The following is an 18,889-nucleotide window of genomic DNA, read 5'->3' as shown; positions in this document are numbered from 1 at the left end:
ATGTTTTCTCAGGGTAAAACATTCTCCCATTCCAAATTTGTTGTTTACCTAAAGCCTGAAAATCATGTTTTTAACTCAGTTGCTATATTACTGGACAAACAGTTGGTACAGTCAGTGTTCTGAACCACATCCTCAGCCTGAAACACTTTCTTTGCACACATGCCCTTTCAAACTTGACATTTCATGTGTTGATTTTAGCTGCTTTATAGTTACCTAAGTGCTGAGGAGAGGAAGAAAACAACATGCACACATAAAAGGTCTGTTGATGGCTTCTCTCTTTTCTATTTTAAAGTTCAAAAGCATACATATAATACATCTTTTCAGCTCTACAGGGTTTTCACTAGCTAAAGGATAAATTTTTTCTGAGCTGTTACTGCAGTTGCTGAAACTGTGACTCAGCAACCAGTCTCACACTTAGAAGTTTGGCAAATGGCTTGATGCCAGATAAACTATTATCCATCTAACAGCTTCCTCATAAATAGCAGGATGCTCTAATGCAAGCTTGCATTCTACCTGTATAAGGACAGATTTTATTTGCTGTAAATCCAGGTAAACTTCACTGGTCTTGCAATGCTGAAAGCATTCAGAATCTCCCAAGCAACATGATGTTTGGGCTGTGGAAAGTCTATTCTGACATACCATCACTAATTAAGGAAGAATTTTACAATTCTTGTTTCAAGAAACTTATTTTCCAAATAATACTGCTGAGACTTTTCCTTGCTGGCTTTTTCCATAGTAAGAAGTTGTACTTAGTCATTTTTTAAACAGATGAAGAAAGTTCTCAACTTAAGTTGCTCAAGCTCAGTTAAGTCTGTACTACTATATGCCAACCAAGCTATCTTGTACAAAGTCTGTAAAGAAATTAAAATTAGACTATGAGATACATAATTGATGTCCAGAATGCTCCTATTTTTATAGATGAAATGCTTACCAATGCATATAAAGACCTTTTCAGGTTATCTGTAATTAGCATTTATTTTGTATTATTAGGTATGGATACTGCTGTTGATGTACAGCTCCTACACCAGTGTCTGAAGACAGAATCACAGAAATCACAGAATTTTCTAGGTTGGAAGAGACCTCAAGGTCATCGAGTCCAACCTCCAACCTAACGCTAACAGCCCTCCACTAAACCATATCCCTAAGCTCTACATCTAAGCGTCTTTTGAAGACTTCCAGGGATGGTGACTCCACCACTTCCCTGGGCAGCCTGTTCCAATGCCTCACAACCCTTTCAGTGAAGAAGTTCTTCCTAACATCTAACCTAAAACTCCCCTGGCTCAACTTAAGCCCATTCCCCCTCGTCCTGTCACCAGGCACGTGGGAGAACAGGCCAACCCCCACCTCGCTACAGCCTCCCTTGAGGTACCTAAAAAGAGCGATAAGGTCGCCCCTGAGCCTCCTCTTCTCCAGGCTGAACAAGCCCAGCTCCCTCAGCCGCTCCTCGTAGGACTTGTTCTCCAGGCCCCTCACCAGCTTTGTCGCCCTTCTCTGCACCCGCTCAAGCACCTCGATGTCCTTCTTGTAGTGAGGGGCCCAAAACTGAACACAGTACTCGAGGTGCGGCCTCACCAGAGCTGAGTACAGGGGGACGATCACCTCCCTAGCCCTGCTGGTCACGCTGTTCCTGATACAAGCCAGGATGCCGTTGGCCTTCTTGGCCACCTGAGCACACTGCTGGCTCATATCCAGCCGACAATCCACCATCACTCCCAGGTCCTTCTCTGCCTGGCAGCTTTCCAACCATTCCTCTCCCAGCCTGTAGCTCTGCTTGGGGTTATTGCGCCCCAGGTGCAGGACCCGGCACTTGGCCTTGTTAAACTTCATGCAGTTGACCTCAGCCCATCGGTGCAGCCTATCCAGATCCTCCTGCAGAGCTTTCCTACCCTCAAGCAGATCGACACACGCACCTAACTTGGTGTCATCTGCGAACTTACTGAGGGTGCACTCAATGCCCTCGTCCAGATCATCGATGAAGATATTAAAGAGGAATATATTAAAGATATTATATAAATAATATTAAAGATAAAGATATTATATAAAGATATTATATAAAGATATTAAAGACATGTCATCCAAATTCTTTTTCCTCCAAATGCCATTCCAATGGCTATTAAGGTAAGGTGACTAAAGATGAAAATAAATCCCTCTAAATTTGTCTGGATATGGAACTGTTCAGGCTCATACTACAGCTGATGAAAAAAAATCCAGCCAAACAAAAGAAACAGCTTCTCTCTAAAGTGAATAAAGATGGGTGTAAAGCTCACTGTTAGCCATAAGCAAAAGCTTTTTGTGGACTGTCACTATGAAGGTCCAGTACTGTCCCTGACCCCATCTTGCCTCATTTCTTGTTCCACAGACCACAATTCTTTGCAACATCTGGGACTGGATTCTTCCTCCTTCTTCAGCAAAGAGCATGTGTACACATTAGATGGGTGCCACAATACTTGAGGTACCCGTCCTGCAAGGTAGAAAGAAACCAAACCATGTAAGTAGATGCTGAAGCATCTACAAAGACTTGATGCTTCAGAAAACCACTTCAATCTACAAAGCTCATACATGAAAGGAAAGGCATCTGGAACTAAACAACTGATAATAGCTGGGAGAAGGGCATGCCTAGGGATTCTACCCATTGCAAGGAAGTTGGGTTGCCAGGAAATACCTCCATCTACTCACCAGCAACTTCATCAGATGAAGAAATAATCACCTCTGCAATGACTCCTTCAAATCACCAAGCAGAGCTCTGTCCTGTTGAAAAGGTGCCCAGACGAGGAGACCTAGGGTTCTGAAGGAAAACTGGCTTCATCTTCTGTTTCCTAGGTGAATGCTTTGCTCACTAGGGAAAAAAATAAGCTGAGCAACAGCACTTTCCACTGTGCAGAAGATAATGGAGGTATTCTAAATTAAATTATGTCTTTTTGAAGTCAACTAAGTTTTGCCACCATCTTCACACTTTAACATCTAATGCAATGCTTCTTTTAAGGGAAAAAAATAAATATGTCACAGAACCTGGGGTCAGGGCTCTCATTAGTCAGGCTACCACTTGAAACACAGAGGGAAAATATTATGCTTGAAGCCTAAAGACTGCTTCTGTAATTTATGCAGTGACTGATTCTTATACAAGAAGAGCAAGCCCTTGGTGTCAGTGCAAGGTTCACAATCCCCAAATTTCCAACAGAGTCCTTTAATGACTGTGCTCATTTTGTCCCCACAAATCATGGATTCTTACATGTCTTCTTTTCCAATTATCTCTCAAATGGATGGGGAAAAAAGCGTTCACAGAAATGAGCTGTTAGTAAAACCAAAACAAAATTAAAGTAAAACCACTGTGTGTTTATTTAAGTAAGACTTGACACTAAAAGCATTGACCATGCTCCAAGGAACTGCTGAGTATTTCTCTGAAAGAGTATTTGCTTTGCATTGCCAATATTATATTGGCAAAGTAGGAAAAAGAAAAAAGTATTAAAAAAGTATATAAACAGAAAGCACTAAGAGGACCACGTCCTCTCAGTCACATCCCAAGTTAATCACTGAATTTGAACTCAGCAACTGCTAGGAAAACAGTGGTGACAAGATGTCAAGGCACGTATAACTAGATGATACAAAGCAACTTTCAATAGACAAACTCATGAACCTACCTCCCTGTCTACTTGAGGCCCTATGTTTTCTGGGAGAGACTCTTTGCTCTCCTTACTGTCAGCCAGTCTAGCAAATTTCAGTTTCAGAAGTAACATTTGGGGGGAAAAGATGCATTATCAAAGATTCAAGAATGTCCCAAAGTGTCTATTATATACTTCATCATAATTTTAGAAGCACTGCGTGTCATTAATCAACATTAGAAATCTGACTTTTGAGTCCTTTCATTTTAGGAAAGAAAATAAATTCTGCAATTTTCTTAACTATATTTCACATTTATTATCAAGTCATTATTTCAGGCTATTCCTGGGTACATTTTAGATGATGTCTTCATCTCTTCCCATTCTGTATGGATTCTAACTTTGCTGCTGAAAAAAAACCATGAGCTTTCTGAGCTTTTCCCAAAGTCTGCTGACGGGAGGAAAGAATTAACATAATTAGGAAAAACACAAGCTAGTTCAACTTCATCCTGTCTAGTCTTATAAACTAATTCTGCATATGAAAATGAATTATGGTCACCACTTCCGGGACAACTCAAAAGCCTAATTAAAGAAAAGCAAGGTATCCTACATGACTTTGCTGAACATTTTACAGGTAGATGGAGTGAACAAGACAAGAAGAAAGGGCAGGGGTCAGGGGGAAGGTGGAAGAAAATTCTGGTAGTTTCTCAGACATCATGGTCTGCTTATGCTTGTTTCTGAATATCAAACAAACAAATTTTGGGATATCCTAAAATGTCAGTCTCCTGGGGAAGAAAAAGGAGCAATCATTTCAAACCAAAGAGTTTCCTGTTTGGTCAACCACTTACATGTCCTGGTTAAACACCTCTTTTATGGAGACAAGGTAGGGTTTTTCTCAAAGAAAAAGTCTGTCAACATCTCAAAAACAGCACAACTTTTATCATGCCTAGGCTCAGCTGGAGGAGATCAGCAATGATATTTTGCATTAGTGGTAGACCTCTAAGAGTGGCATAGGACATGCAGCCAGGAGGAGATATCTGGGACAGAGCCAGAAGCATAGGATAAAGCATGGCTGAAAACTTGGTGATATATAGTAACAGAAAAACTGTTGAGGTTGGAAGAGACCTCAGGTCATCTGCTTCAATCTTCTGCTCAGAGCAGGGTCAACTATTCAGAGCAGTTTGTTCAGGGATTTGTACAGTCATGTTTTGAATATGTCCCAGAATGGAGACACCTTTCCAAGGATGGAGACTCCACAACCTTTCCGGGCTATCTGTGCCAGGGCTTAACTGCCCACATGGTGAAAAGTTTTTCCTTACCTCCAGTCAGAATCTGCCCAGTTCTAGTTTATAACTGTGGTTTCTTATCCTCCCTGCTGTGCAACTCTGTAAAGAGCCTGGTTCCATCTTCTCAGTAATCGTTTGTACGTATAGGAAGGCCAGTCTGAGATCCCCCTAAAGTCTTCTACAGGTTGTTCCTGCCCCAGACTTTCAGCTTCTCTCCATAGGGTAAATGTTCCTCAACTTGATGGTCTCCCGCTCCAGTTTATCAACATCCTGCTTGTAAGGTAAGGACAAAGCTGGACACATTCTTTCCAGACATAGTCTAACAAGTGCAGCCTGGTATTTCATTACACCTTCCTTGCCACCAGCATGCTCTGCTGAGTATGTTTATCTCCTTGTAGCCAACACACAAAGCAGGATTAGGATGTTCACAGTCACAAAGAGTTTTCAGGTTGAACTGCTCACCGCCACAGGTGTGCAAAAGCCAGGGAGCTATCAACTGAAGCAGCGTGACTTTGCATTCTAAGAGCCTCTGTCTTTCCAAAACTGGGCATAGCACCAGATTTTCTGTTAGGCAGAGCATTTGATACTCCAAATCAGGCATCAAAAATCAGCTTTGTTCTTCTGAATGGGGCTGGCACCGAGACTAGTTTCCAGATGGTTTTCTGTTTTGTGTTTCTATTGCATAGAGGAACACAGCAAAATCAGAGGAAAAAGCCTTTTCCAGAGAGAAGCAAGAAATCAGGGAAACTGAAGTAAAAATGTGAGGGCTAAGGCAATAATTAGTAAATTAAGTCACTTCCTGTGTCGCTTTTTTCTCAAGTAAGGAAACAGCTGTGGAAGTTCTCACTTCATGCCAAACAAGTCAGTGCTTGACTCTCCGATCTGTAGTAGCCTTGGCTGGCATTTTCCAGTCTCATTTATACAGTTATATGCAAAGCAGCCAATTACCATGCTTATTATATCTTTATTGACAAAAATGGTCTTTGAAAGGACAGATGCTCTTGTTTACCATCCCCTTAGATTTCAGACTCCATACCAGTGTTTGTACTCTATGCTACACCAAGTCTGCCTTCTTTTGCTCTTTATCTGCTTTTGATATTTAATTTTTCAAACAGCTTGATGCCTGTATTAGGGACTGGTTTGAGTGTTTCCATCTTTGAATGTGTTTCTTACAGCTCACTGATCTCAAATTCATTGATGAATATCATTAAAACTCAATGGGAGAGATCAGTTTAAGAATTTGACCCCTGTACTAATTCTGGCTTCTAACAGAAGCTGAGTATGGCTGAAGGGCACACACATAATAATACAGTAGCGACAGAACAAAGCTGAGTTAAAGGACTGCTGACATCACTCACCTTTAGCTATTTAACTATATTCCATCTATTTATTGTATTAGAGACCACTTTCTACTTGGCAAAAGACAACTCAAACACAATAAGGGATAATGTCAAATCAATGAACTGAACTGCAGTGCAATATCAAATCAAATGCCATTTTTACTCCAAAGTTGTAGCACTATTCTTCACTGTACCACATAGCTCCAATCCACCAAGGCACTCAGTGAAATGATTAATTCTTGTAGTTGGATGCTTAAAACCACATACTTAAGCCGTACAGCTGGGGCCATAATTGCTTATTTGATCATGTTTTCTAATTTTATCTTTCAAAATAGCAATCACGGGCTTAAGAGAGACCACTAGAGACAAGAGGTCCAAATATTCACCTTTCTACTCTTTTCTCTAAAAAATCCTGACTACTTTTGACTTCTACAGACATTGGAGAGAGATGAAGTTACTTAACAACAGTAGCAGTTAAGTTATTAAAAGCAAGGATCGAGCCTTACTAAAACTGCAGGAATTTTCAAGCTTTCATCAGAAAAGTTTCTGGCATTATTAAACTCTAGGAAAATGTTTTCTATCAGTGGACCTTTCCCTGACATCTGAACTCCTGTACCAAGCTGGTACGCTGACAGACATGCAGTCATGGCTTACAGCCCAAACCCTCTGAGGAGACCACAAGGGCAATGAAATCCCAAGTCATGAAAAACAGGATTCACCTTGCAGCTCATCCCATCCTGCCTATGGGCAACCACGGGAGACCGAGCCCAGAGCTCCTTGCAGCTACCGAGAAGCAGAGTGGGGTAGAGGAATTGGGGCAGAAAGGCATGGTACTGTCTGATGCCACGGCTTCTTCACCCTATGCCTCTTGACCACAAAGCCATGTCATGGTTTCCTCACTTCTTACCATCCTGCCTCTTTTCCTTCCATCTTACTGATGCAGAATTCAAGCTAATAAGCTATTATTCTTCAAGTGAACTATAAATGGCTTGAAGCAGAAGTCCAGGATCTACAGGCTGTGGAATCCAAAAGATCAAGCCAGAAGACAAGCACTGTGCAGGCAGAAGGCCAATTGCAGGGTTAGGGGCACAAGTTAAAAGTTTATGAACAAGAGTAACATTACTGCTGGCTGAACTGTGAAAAGGCAAATCTGTGGCTGCAGTGCTAGCGCCTATGAAATACAAAGTGTTAGCAAGAAACATTTTGAAGAGCAAGGTAATTTAATTTTAATCACCGGTCAGAGATTTGGGGAAGGCTTGAGAAGGGGGAGTTTTGGGCTTTCCATGTCCGCAGTGCAACCATGGAGATGCTAACATGGAAGTAAACACTTTTATTGACAGGACCTAGCACAAGGTGGACATAAGTAGAGCCACATAGATGTCACCAGAGCACCTCTGGGGCAGATCTGGTAGCCTGAGACACAGAGAAAGACACAGACTCAAAAGGGGCTGGAGGAATGTCAGTCGAAATGAAAGTCTTGTCTTTCCTCTTAGGCTGGTGGAGCTGATCCTGCCTGTCTGTCACACAGAAAGGGAGAGGGGACAGCAATCTCCTCCAGACACCGGTATGTAATCTTGGTGACTCACAGTCAGCAAAGTCACACAGACAGACCTCAGTCTGAGTGAGGCTGTAGACTATTTCCGCACAGGTTATCATACTGTGCACAGGATTTTTTTAAGTGCAATTATAGTCTCTGACATCCTATCTAAAAAGAGTTATCACCATAGTAACACCGAAATCAGACGGCTTGGCACACCTGATACCAATCAATCTTGAAAACATCTTTTTAAAGAAACAGGCTCCTGGAAAACTGCAGATAGAGGGTTCTTTTCTCTACCAAGAAGATGCCCTCTTATAACAAAAATGGAAACTGTACATTATAATCTTCTCATTCCTTCATTCAATCCTAATACTTATTTATCAGTTTAAAAAATGAGTATAATATAAAAAGGGCAGAAGGGCAGTGGTTCTGTACTGAAAAGAGTGACAAACAATGAAGTACAGCTGGCATGTAAATGGTATGTTGCACTTTGTCCCTTGAACATTAACTGTGACTTCTGAGAATATAATTTTTGCTGAAATAAAACATGAACATTCCCACTGTAATGCCTCTTCAGCTTTCCAGGATTCCAGCTTTCCCCTCAAGTGTTAAAAAAGCAGAAATTTTGTCAGCTCTTCCTTTTTTCTTTCACAGCTTGCAATTTACTTTGGTTGATTGGAGTTGCATTCCTCTGCATGGGTAAAAAATCCTGAAGCAAAGCATGTTTAAGGAAATGATTTTTGCAGTCAGTTTGCAGAGCAGGCTGCTGGGCACCACAGCTTCCTGAAGTGCCTTCTGCCATGGGCCCTCCGGACACATCCAGCATCCAATGCACCGATGAAGCTGCTGATGTTTGTGTGGTTTTGTTTGTTATTGGTTTGTTTTTATCTCTGCCCTAGCAGCCTGCTGCTGTGCCTGTTTCCACAGCCTGCTGCCTTTCATTATTCTAGCAAAGCCACTGCTAAAGGCAGATGGAAATAATTCCAGCATATAACCCATGCACAAAGTTCAACCAGCCTCAGCAAGTTAGCCCTGCTATTTCTTATTTGATCCTATCCCAATTATCACTGCATTTTGAAAGCCTACCACTTCTTAATTTTCCTTCAAAAAGACTTTCTGTTCAGATGGTTTCCATCTTTGTCACCTTCCATTCATCTATATTTTATTTTTCAAGTAAGTCACTGCTGTAATCACTTGCTGTGACAGTGCCTCTCTTTTATTAGGCATGATTTCAGAACAGAAGAGCCATTGAATTTGCCAATGCCATTGATTGACAATAGCTGGATATCTATCTACCGTAATGCTAGTAACAAATTTGCTTAGAAATTCTTCCTCCTACATTCATCCTGGAGATGAGTGTAAGAACATCATGAGTAGACAACGTATCAGCCTAAGGAGGTAAGGAGACATCCTTTACTAAGCCTGCTGAAGCCTGTCCCCCCTTTGCCATTCTCTCAGTGCTGACCCACCAGAACAGATAATGTGCACACGAAGTATTTGAGCTCCTCTGGGTGACTGTGCACTGAAATAGATTTGAAAAATGCTTCCACAACTCATTCCCAGAGAGACAATCGTATCCAGGACTGATTAACTTCCTAAATCATTAGATGACCACTTAGAAAAAAAAATTGCTCTTTTCACTTTTAAGAATGTTATCAAGATTTTTATAATAAATAAAGTAGCTTAGTACTTAGGACAAATATATATAAGGTAGATATTAAGATAAGCACCTCTTTATATCACTTTGCACATATCACAACTGAAATGTGAAACCATAAAAAGGTATTTGTTTTGCCTAGATAGGAAAAAATTTCAGTTGCCTCCAGTTTTAGCACACTGTTGGCCTCTTTCCTACAGGTGTGCTCCAAATCCAAAACAAGGAACAGAGATAGAACTAAGCTGCTGGCTGTTTTGAAGCTAGAAAAATAAAGGGAATTACTGATATGTAAACATTTGCAGCAGAATGTTAACACACATCATTAAAGTTAAAGTGCCAATTTGGTGAAAAGCAATCATCTTTGTAGTTCACTTGTACAAATGAAGTTCTGCAGTAATTCCCCCAAGATGTTGCCATGCAATACCTGAAAGCTGTATGAGGTATTTGTGCTATCTGCAGCACTTCAGAAACCAGCATAGGTGGTCATGAAGCTCTATTATGCAGAAGGAAGCTGGGCTACACATCTGCTCTCATAGAGCATGGATGTTAAATTTATTCAGCTGCACTTCTGACTCGTCTTGTGGCATGATGCATTATTCTTCATCAGAACAATGGATCCCAACAGGTAGAAACGTTTGTTCTGAAATCAAAATTAAGAAGCCACTAACAGTTAACTGAGTTTCAAGCTATGGCATGGCCCGAATACAGTTTTCAAACTGCATTGGAATCAACTGCAGAAGAGAAGCGCTGATTTTGGTGAGGATCAAAGACCATAATTTGATTAGATCAGTTACCTTTTGTAAAGATAAGTGGCAAGGGAAATTCAGGAAAGTGCAAATGAGTTGTTACAGCAAGTGATAAAGCTGCATATAGCCTCCTGGGCTTTATCAGCTTATTGGAAAAAACTAAAACCCCATCCTTCCCAAATCCTTAGTTTAAAGGCAACAATGTAATCTATACAGTGAAACACAAAGAAAAAGTCTACCCTCGACCTTAAAGAGTTTAGCTGTAAATAACCATTTACCATGCATTTCAGCCTGGGAGGACTTCCTGCTCCAGCACCAAGGAAAAAAACAGTTAGGGAACAGGATACCACATTATATGTTGATTCATTTGTTTCCCATATTCACTTATAAATCAGGGATCACCACAAAGAAAGGTGAAGGTCAAAACACCTCATGAATATTTCCATGACCTTCTCTAGCAGATCATTTTATGTTTTTGCTGACTTCAAGATCACAAACTCCACTCCTATGCAGCTGACTCAGGAACACTGTAGAAGTCAACAGTACTGTAGTTTTGCAATGCATGCTAAACTGATACTTTCTGATAAGGCTGTCTTTCTTTAATACTGTCCTTATGCATATGAGCTTCAAATATCAAATATCACACTGTGGACATGACTTGCACCTTTTATTTATTTATTTATTATTTTTTCCCAGTGCTGTCTTAGAAATACAATCTTTATGTAAGTACTTCTACTCTGTGACTTTTTTATCCCCTGATGTTCTGAAGAATAAATAACTATAATAAATTGCTTGCTAAAGATTCATTTGTACAAGAACAGACATCAAACTACTATCTGATAGCATATTTTCCTTTTGTACTAGTGTATAACTGCAGTGAAATGATATTGGCTTGATAAACATTTGGCCCATAAAAAGCAAACAAAACTAGAACTGTGGAACAAACAAAGTCAGTCAGTTCCCCTTTCATTTTCAGAATTGCCTCCCTGGCACCTATGTCAAAGACTCTATTCTCCTAGCCCAGTTTTAATTTCTGAGCCTCAGTACTATCCCCTAGAAGCAGTTGCTCACTTTTTTCCCCTCCGCTTTCTGTGCCTCAGAGAAGAGCAAAAAGCAAAGACAGAGCTTGGCTTCTCTGACAGGATTTGCCTTCATCCTGTGATAGATGATGCTGATGTTGTACTGGGATTTGGTTGCTGTTTGTTTTTTTTGTTTGTTTTTTTTTTTTCCTTGACTTAAACTTGAAAAACATCAAAAACAACAACATCCCTCTAAAGCATTGAGGAAGAAGGGCACCAGCTCAGCCCACTGCTGTAACTCAGCCTGAAGCTGTCTGAATAGCCTCAAGAACATTTGAGGACAGAGACATGCCTCCTAACAGAGGATTTATGGTTTTCATTTACCCGGGATTTAGAAGGAGCAACCACTACTTACTTACCAACTGTGAAATGTCAGAGGAATTGCTGCTACCAGCCAGAGCCCACATTCCTCTTCTCCAGCCATACCACTGAAGGGCTGCAGCAATATTAGAGTGTGACAGCCACCAGTCCCTGACAAAAGGAGCAGACAACCAGGAGCAGCACAGATGTGACCTGCCAGCCTATGCAAGGCTCCCTCTGGCAGCTGGGACTCGCATCTTGGGCACATGTGTGTGCCCCCCACTCGCATTCCTAGGACAGCTAAAAGCAGCACTGTGCAGAGCTCTGGAGCCAGCTGGCAGGTGTAATGAGAGGTATGTCCAGGCCACCTGGTTAGCCCTCCCCAAAGTACGGGGGCATCCCTTTTTTTTGTATCGTTCTTTAGATCTTTGGTGTGCATGGTTTAGGACTCCTTCTCCACTCCCACCCCCTTCACTTCTGTCTTTTCACAAATAATTTGACCTGTTCAGAGTAAAATGGAACTTTCGGGGGATTTGAATGTGCTAAATGACAAATACTTGGAGCGTAGCTTTGAGGACCCAGATGTCTGATTCACGCATCATGGAAAGTCATGACAAATGTCACTGCACTCTCCAGACACTAACCTGCCACTGTTTTCCTGAGATAGCCTGGCCTTTCACAGTCATTCTCAAGATAAAATGTAAAAGGTTACTGACATGGCAACAAAAGAAGACATGTCATATTATAGCTGCTCTTATGATTTTAGAGCATGCTCTGTTTTCAGAATGAATCAGAACCAAACTAGGCCAGCGAAAGCATCTCCACTCCTAACTCCAGCTTCTTTTGGAACCAGGGGTGAAAGAAACTCCGAACACTTACCTCTCACATGCATCCACTCCTTGTCCAGACTGTAGACTGGAGAAAAGTAACCCAGAGGAGACATGTCTGTCCCATCATACATGAAAAGAGCTAGCTGATAGACAACAGGTTAATGAAGTGCTTGTTAGAGAGGCCCCCACAGTTCAGCCCTCGACATAACTACCATTTGGCTCATTATGCCTTCGGGTTAGTTTGCATCCTTATTAGGAGCCAGCCTCCAAAGTGCTGGTCTCTGCCAAAAGGCATTTTATGCCAGCTAAGGAAGGCCACAGGCTTGCTGGCCAGGTAAAGCCCTGCAGCAGGTGAGGGACCAACACTTCAGCCTAGGGACAGAGCTTTCGCAGGCTTCCTGCCTGCTCACATGACAGCAAGCGCAGCATCTCTTCAGCCGCAAGAGAGGACAACTTGTTCTTTCCTCTAAAATATGTAAATATGGTGTGGATTCAGTCTGTGCAGTGCTTTTACAGAGCATCTTTAACATGCAGGCAGAGCAGTTTTAGAGATTCCACCATCCTTTTTGTGAGAAGTTGCTACATGGTCTCTCCAATGCAAAAAAATCCTTTATCACAGTTCCCACCTGACCCAGTATAGTTATGCTGATCTGGATGTCAGTGTTGCAAGCTTCAGTGGTGTACCTACATAGTCCCTGGAGGCTTTGAAGAAGAAAAAAAAAAAAAAAAAAAAAAAAAAAAAAAAAAAAAAAGAGGCTTCTATATTAAAGAAATAAAGATATGAAGTTAACATGGGTTGAGTACCAGATCCAACTTACACTGAAGTCTGAAGGCAGAGACTTTCCAGGATCTCAGAGTCAGGACAGGACTCAAAGAGAGGGCTGTTGTATAGGCTTGTACCAGCATCAGAGAGTTCTGCCTTTAGGACATCACTGAATCTTAAGAAGAAGCACAACTACTTATTTCTCCTCATTCAGCCTATGCTGAACATGAAGGATATTGGCAGGCCTGATTTGCACACTGTAAACCCACATTTTAGAAGTTTATCTTTCAAAAACGTATGCAGCTTATCAATTTCCACATTTTTACCATTTCCAGACAGAAATATGCAGGCTTTACATCAGAACAGATAAAAGAGGTTAATTCAATTTCTGATCTCATGTTGCAAACTATTAAGCTACACAATTTGTGTCATGAGCATTATCTACAGTGAAATAAGGGGAAAAAATATATTTCATGAGTTCTGCTTTTATCAAGTCTTAACAAAGATGTCTACAGCTGATAGGTAGGTTAATCTTATGCTTAAGCCACATCCACTTACAGTTGTGGCTCCTTCCTCTACCAGTTACTTGCGTAACCAAAGAGCACTCTACTGCTTCAAAGCAAATTTCACAGCTGCCGAGAGAAAAAAACCTTTTTAATACCTTGTGTTACAACTACTTACTCATAAGTATTTCAGACTCTTGAGATATTTAAAATCTGTTTGCAGTATTCAGGAATGAGCACTCTGAAAAAGGTTGTTTTCAGAAACAGAAAACTAATTTTCAAAAACAAGTCACTCCACAGCAAGAGGCCTCAGTAAGCATCCTTCCTTTAAAAACTCCGACTGTAAGCACTTACTGAATTACTGACTGCAGACCTGCTGAGTTATCTGCACTTCTCATGTGGGGGCTCTACAAACATAGTCTGAATGACACAATGTAAAAATCATCTACTCTAGTCAGGCTTGATTTTAATGATGTAAGTTTAGAATATTTTGTTAAACATACATTTTCTTCTCGTCTTCAAATGCAACATTAAGGAGCTATACGCTCCTGCTCAATAAGATCTTAGGAATCATCAGGATCATTTTGGTTTCTTCCAGAGCTGTGATGAATTCCTATGTTACTTAACTCCTTTGGGATGTCTGAATGCACACCTTCTGAAATCAAAAGAGCAGCTAGATGATCTGAAGGGTGGTCGCTGTGCATAACAGCCCACCTCACCTCAGTACTTCTTTGTGTGCTGAGAGGCAATGCTCCTGCCTCCAAAACTGCTTACCCTGTTAAGTACCAGCCATGTACCTGCATACCTGGAGTAGATAAGAAAGCAGTGGTGATAGCTGGGCGAGTGACAAGGAAATAATTATAACAGCTGGCAGATGGCATCGAGGAGGTAGCAGTGCCATGAAAAGGAATATGAATCTGGCAGCAGTGAGGCTTGGCTTTGAAAAGACAGGCTATCGTTCTCAATCTCTTGATCCTTGGCCAGGATCTGTCAGAAACCAACACTGCAAATTCCCACACCTCCACAGATGCATGGTTTGGTTTCCATTGCACATGATCTTAGCATTTCAGATATCCACAGGAACGATAAGCAACAAATCTTGATTGTTTCCAGGACCAAACATGCTTGATGTCATGCAGGTGTCACTATGGAGCCACGTCTGGATGTCTGAGGCAAATCTATCCTGGACCTGAAAACCGGATTCAATCTAAAGAGATGATTGAGGGGTCCAGGAGGTAATTAATAATGTTGAGAAGGTCAAGAGAAAGAGAGCAAAAATCTATCAACAGCTACTAAACACAAAGATACTGCATCTGGCTCAAGTAAGCATGAGCTGCTGAGCACTGGACAAATGGAGAATATACAGAGGGAAGTACTGTTGTGTGCTGATAATCTTTTTCCAATCCATTTGTTTTTGACGTCTGTCAGAGGCAAGACACTGTACACTACATAGCCTTTTAATCTGATCCAGTACAACTGTTCTCATACTCTGCAGGAAAACATGAAAATTAAAAAACAAACAAACAAAAACAACTTACAAATGAAATCCCCATTGTGTCACTTCAAATAGAAAACTTCCCTCCCCTTCCACACCGGAGACATCCAAATTATTCAGTCAACATTAATTTAGGTAAATCCATTTCTTTCTGGACACCCAAGTACTGGCATGGCACAGCACAGCACACAGAGGTTTCTAGTTTGGTGTTGGCAAGGCTGGTGCTGTGGCAAGGCAAAACATCACATTTTTAATGAAGAAAAGATCACCAAAAATATTTTCAATTTTGATTTCCACCTCCAGAAGCTGGTATACAAGACCTTCCCCAACCAGCCTTACAGCAGTCCCCTCCAGATGGGAAGTCCTTTCTGTGGCAAGGAAAAGTCAAATGGGTCTGCTGATTTTGGAGAGGCATAAAGGAGAATCTGGAAGTGGAAAATTACAAGGGTATTTTGGGCTAATAAGGCATTTTGTTTTCAAATGAAAATGGGAAAAGACCCCAATAACTGTTCATTCAGTTTAGTTTCAGATTTCAAAGAAACTGAGAGAATGAGAAAGAGCTCTAAAGACTGAAAAAGCTCAATAAGAAAAGGACATTAAGATTATCAATTTTGTCTTCCTACTGAAGTTGTGTGACCCCTCCACTTGTGCTGAACTCTACTCAAATGTTAAAATGGAAGTTTTGCAGCATACAGAGAGATGAACACACAGATTTTTCCATTTTGATCATCCCTGAAACCCTGCCACTCTCCGCTGGTGGCTGCAGAGGCAGCCCTGCAGTGCTGCAGGTTGCCCTTCTGAAAGGGCAGCAACTGGAGAAATCAATTCCTAAAGCAGTGCTCTTTCAAGCAAGGTGATACTGAGGAAATTTAAAAGTCAAATGCCTCAAAGAAATAACACCTGCTCTCCTGTCCACAGAGACATCCCTGACACTGGGCAGTCAGGACACGACAATTTATGTGCTGCATCTGCATAAATAAAGCTATCAGCATAGATGTGAGTGCCGAAGTCAGCAGTTCCAAAACTAAATCCCGCTTTAAAAAAACATGATTAGAAGGAAAAGGATGACAGAAGCCCAGAGCCACCTTAGCCACAGCTTGTGTGGTTGCTTATCAACGTTCAGCTGAAGCAACCTGCTGCCCCACTAGGGCTTGCCAAAGGCTGAATGAATGGCTTTTAGAGGTGAGGTGCAAGGAGCCCCAGGGAAATACCATAAATCACATCCAATCCCTAAGGAGGCAGAGAAGAACAACAGAAGAAGGTTTTCTTCATGTTTTGTTCTTGCAATATGCAGACCACACAAAGCTGCAGCTCAAGGTGTTCCCTGAGGGTTAGGGCTGTGCTTCTTAGCTCTCCTCTGAACAACAGCATCTCTGCAAAGAGCACGAGAAAGAAAGCAGAAATCATTAAATCCCAGTCCTACCTTCTGCATACCCCATCCACAGAACAGATTGCTTTGCAATCCCCCAGCAAGAACTCTTGCTGCTGTCAGTAGGAGAATTCAATTTTACCCATCATGAAAACACAGTATTTGTATTTTCAAGTAGCGATAACAACAACAACAAAAGCATAGCTGATGTTAGCAGCAGGAGATGACAAGCCTAAAGAGAAGCAAGTGTGTTTGAAAGCTACCATTCTGTGTCCAGAATGACCACTGCATGCACCATACTGCCTCACCTCAGACAGGCAGATTTTCCCTCCCCAGTTTCATGCCACTTTACCAGTGCTCATCCTCCTCCCTTTCTCCCACCAATGCTGGTCTGCACAAAACTTGACTATGTTTATTAGCATGAGGGTCTCTGTCATGCTGGCTCTAGGACCATGTCTGCCAGCATTTCTTTTATCGGAGCAGGCTGACTGACAGCACATTATTCTGCATCAGGTATCACCAAGATCAAACCTCAGATAAAACAAGGGAAGGAAGCCTTGGCACAATGTATATCAAAGGATATCACATTGATTATAACTAAAGGTCACCTCTGGATTCAGTGTGCTATGAAACCAAACCTCAGGCATCTTAATGGTATTCTTGCTTTTCCATCCTCTGTGTATATGGTTTATGTATGACAGGAGACTAGTTATTCAGCTTTTAGCAGCCTGTAAGTGAACATAATTCTGACTTTAATTCACTAGCTTATTATTCCTGGTCCATCTCTCAACTATGCACAACAACAGAAAGAATATATTCAATATATTCATAATATATTCATATATTCATGTTTATGCACAGTCCACTTTGCCCTTAATAGGGCACTTATAGCACACATGATTTAAGAAGACATCTCATAAGTCAGCACTAGTGAGGCATCCAGCTGCAGCCCCAGCACCACCACACTGCAGAAGAGAGGGGCCTGCTGGGAGGCCACGGAGTGATTTAAGGAGCTGCAGCACACAGTGTGTGATGGGAGGCTGGGGGAAGTAGCACCATTCAGCCTGGAGATGACAAGACCAAGGTGGGATTGCCATGGCAGCTCTCCACCACCTCCATGGGCCTACTAAAAAGAGATCCAGGCTCTTCTCAGAGTTGGTCAGTCACAACAAGGAAACTTGCTTTGGGCAGAGGAAGAAAAGATTTATAGTGAGAGTGGCCAAGTCCTGGAGATGGAGCTCAAATCTTCTGTGGAAGATCTGTCCTTAGGAGATTTTCAGGGCTCAAACAGGAATCCCTGAGGAACCTGTCCTCACTTTAATGCCAGCTGCAATGGGTAGGATAGATCTCACAGAAATGATGGAGCATGGCCCAGTCCTCAAGAGTCTGTGTATTCAGCCAACTTCATTTTGGGGTTATTTGAGGTGAAAAATATTCATGCATAGCAATGCAGGCATACCCATAAACTTTTTCACAAATAACGATTTTCCATTATCATCTGCTTGGCACAACTGAATCCCGAGGACATAACTCATTTGCCTCATTAAAGAAAACAAACTTCTTTGCCTTTCAAGAAACTTTCCTGGTGACACTGCTGTCTACTCTGCATTTTGAAGGCTTTGTCTTACAACTCAAAGTAATGTTTATTATCAGGATTATTATACATTAGAGGACAACTTGAAATTTTGCAGTGAGCATGCACGTCTTCCTGTATTCTGCTTTACACAATCTCAGGCCTGCACAAGCATTGCCAATGCTCTTCCTTGAGACTAAACACATACTGATGGCCTCTCTTTTCCTTCTCCGTCATTTAAAAACAGAAAAAAAAAATTGTTTTGAGGCAAACAGGTAAATGCAAAAGATCTGGCTGTGCCGTCCTCCAGGTATAGTGGTGGAGCCAGTGAGGATAAGCTGGAGATCTATGAGGAAATGTAGTCCTACTTCACAGCTCCCCCAGCTGAATGTTGACCTCCAGGTGGGAGGGCTGCTTCCTATGCAGTATGCCCCATAACCACCAGAGGGGCCCCACTGCCAAACCACAGCGTGGGGCCATCTGTGAGGTGCTACAGCCTAAATCCTGAGAAGCTCTTTTCATCTGTTTTGTTGCTAGTGGTTTGTGGTGGTGGTTTTTTAAAGCCTGAGCTACCCATGAATATAAAGTCCTGTACAATTCCTCCATGATCTGAAAAGGCATTGCTGGTTCAAGGCAAAGACTCATAACAAATCTCTGACTCCCCAGATCCAGTAAAACAACAAGTTAGCAGATGGGAAAAGGCAGGTACAACTAAAAATCACCTTTCCTACAGATTTCCATGTTTGATTATGGATTTATTTCCTGCTCATGCAGACCCAGTCTTCAATACATATTTCATTACATTTCCTGTC

General features: G+C 41.6%; 1 protein-coding gene across 3 annotated transcripts in view; it reads right to left on the bottom strand.

Moving 5' to 3' along the window:
* Positions 1–18,889, bottom strand: part of PKIB (cAMP-dependent protein kinase inhibitor beta) — a 56,278-nt gene that overhangs the window by 24,195 nt on the left and 13,194 nt on the right. Inside the window, exon 1 of one of the 3 annotated variants that reach the window (XM_082756479.1) lies at positions 12,424–13,076. The exons of the other annotated variants lie outside the window; for them this stretch is intronic. The gene's annotated coding sequence lies outside the window, so the exon portion shown is untranslated. Of the gene's footprint in view, positions 1–12,423; positions 13,077–18,889 lie in introns of those variants that run through there. 3 annotated transcript variants of the gene reach the window in all.

The sequence above is a fragment of the Aythya marila genome, assembly GCF_965140915.1.
Source record: "Aythya marila genome assembly, chromosome: 3".
Taxonomy (NCBI): Eukaryota; Metazoa; Chordata; class Aves; order Anseriformes; family Anatidae; genus Aythya; species Aythya marila.
The sequence above is the reverse complement of the archived record's forward strand: the minus strand, read 5'-3'. Positions and strand labels throughout refer to the sequence as shown.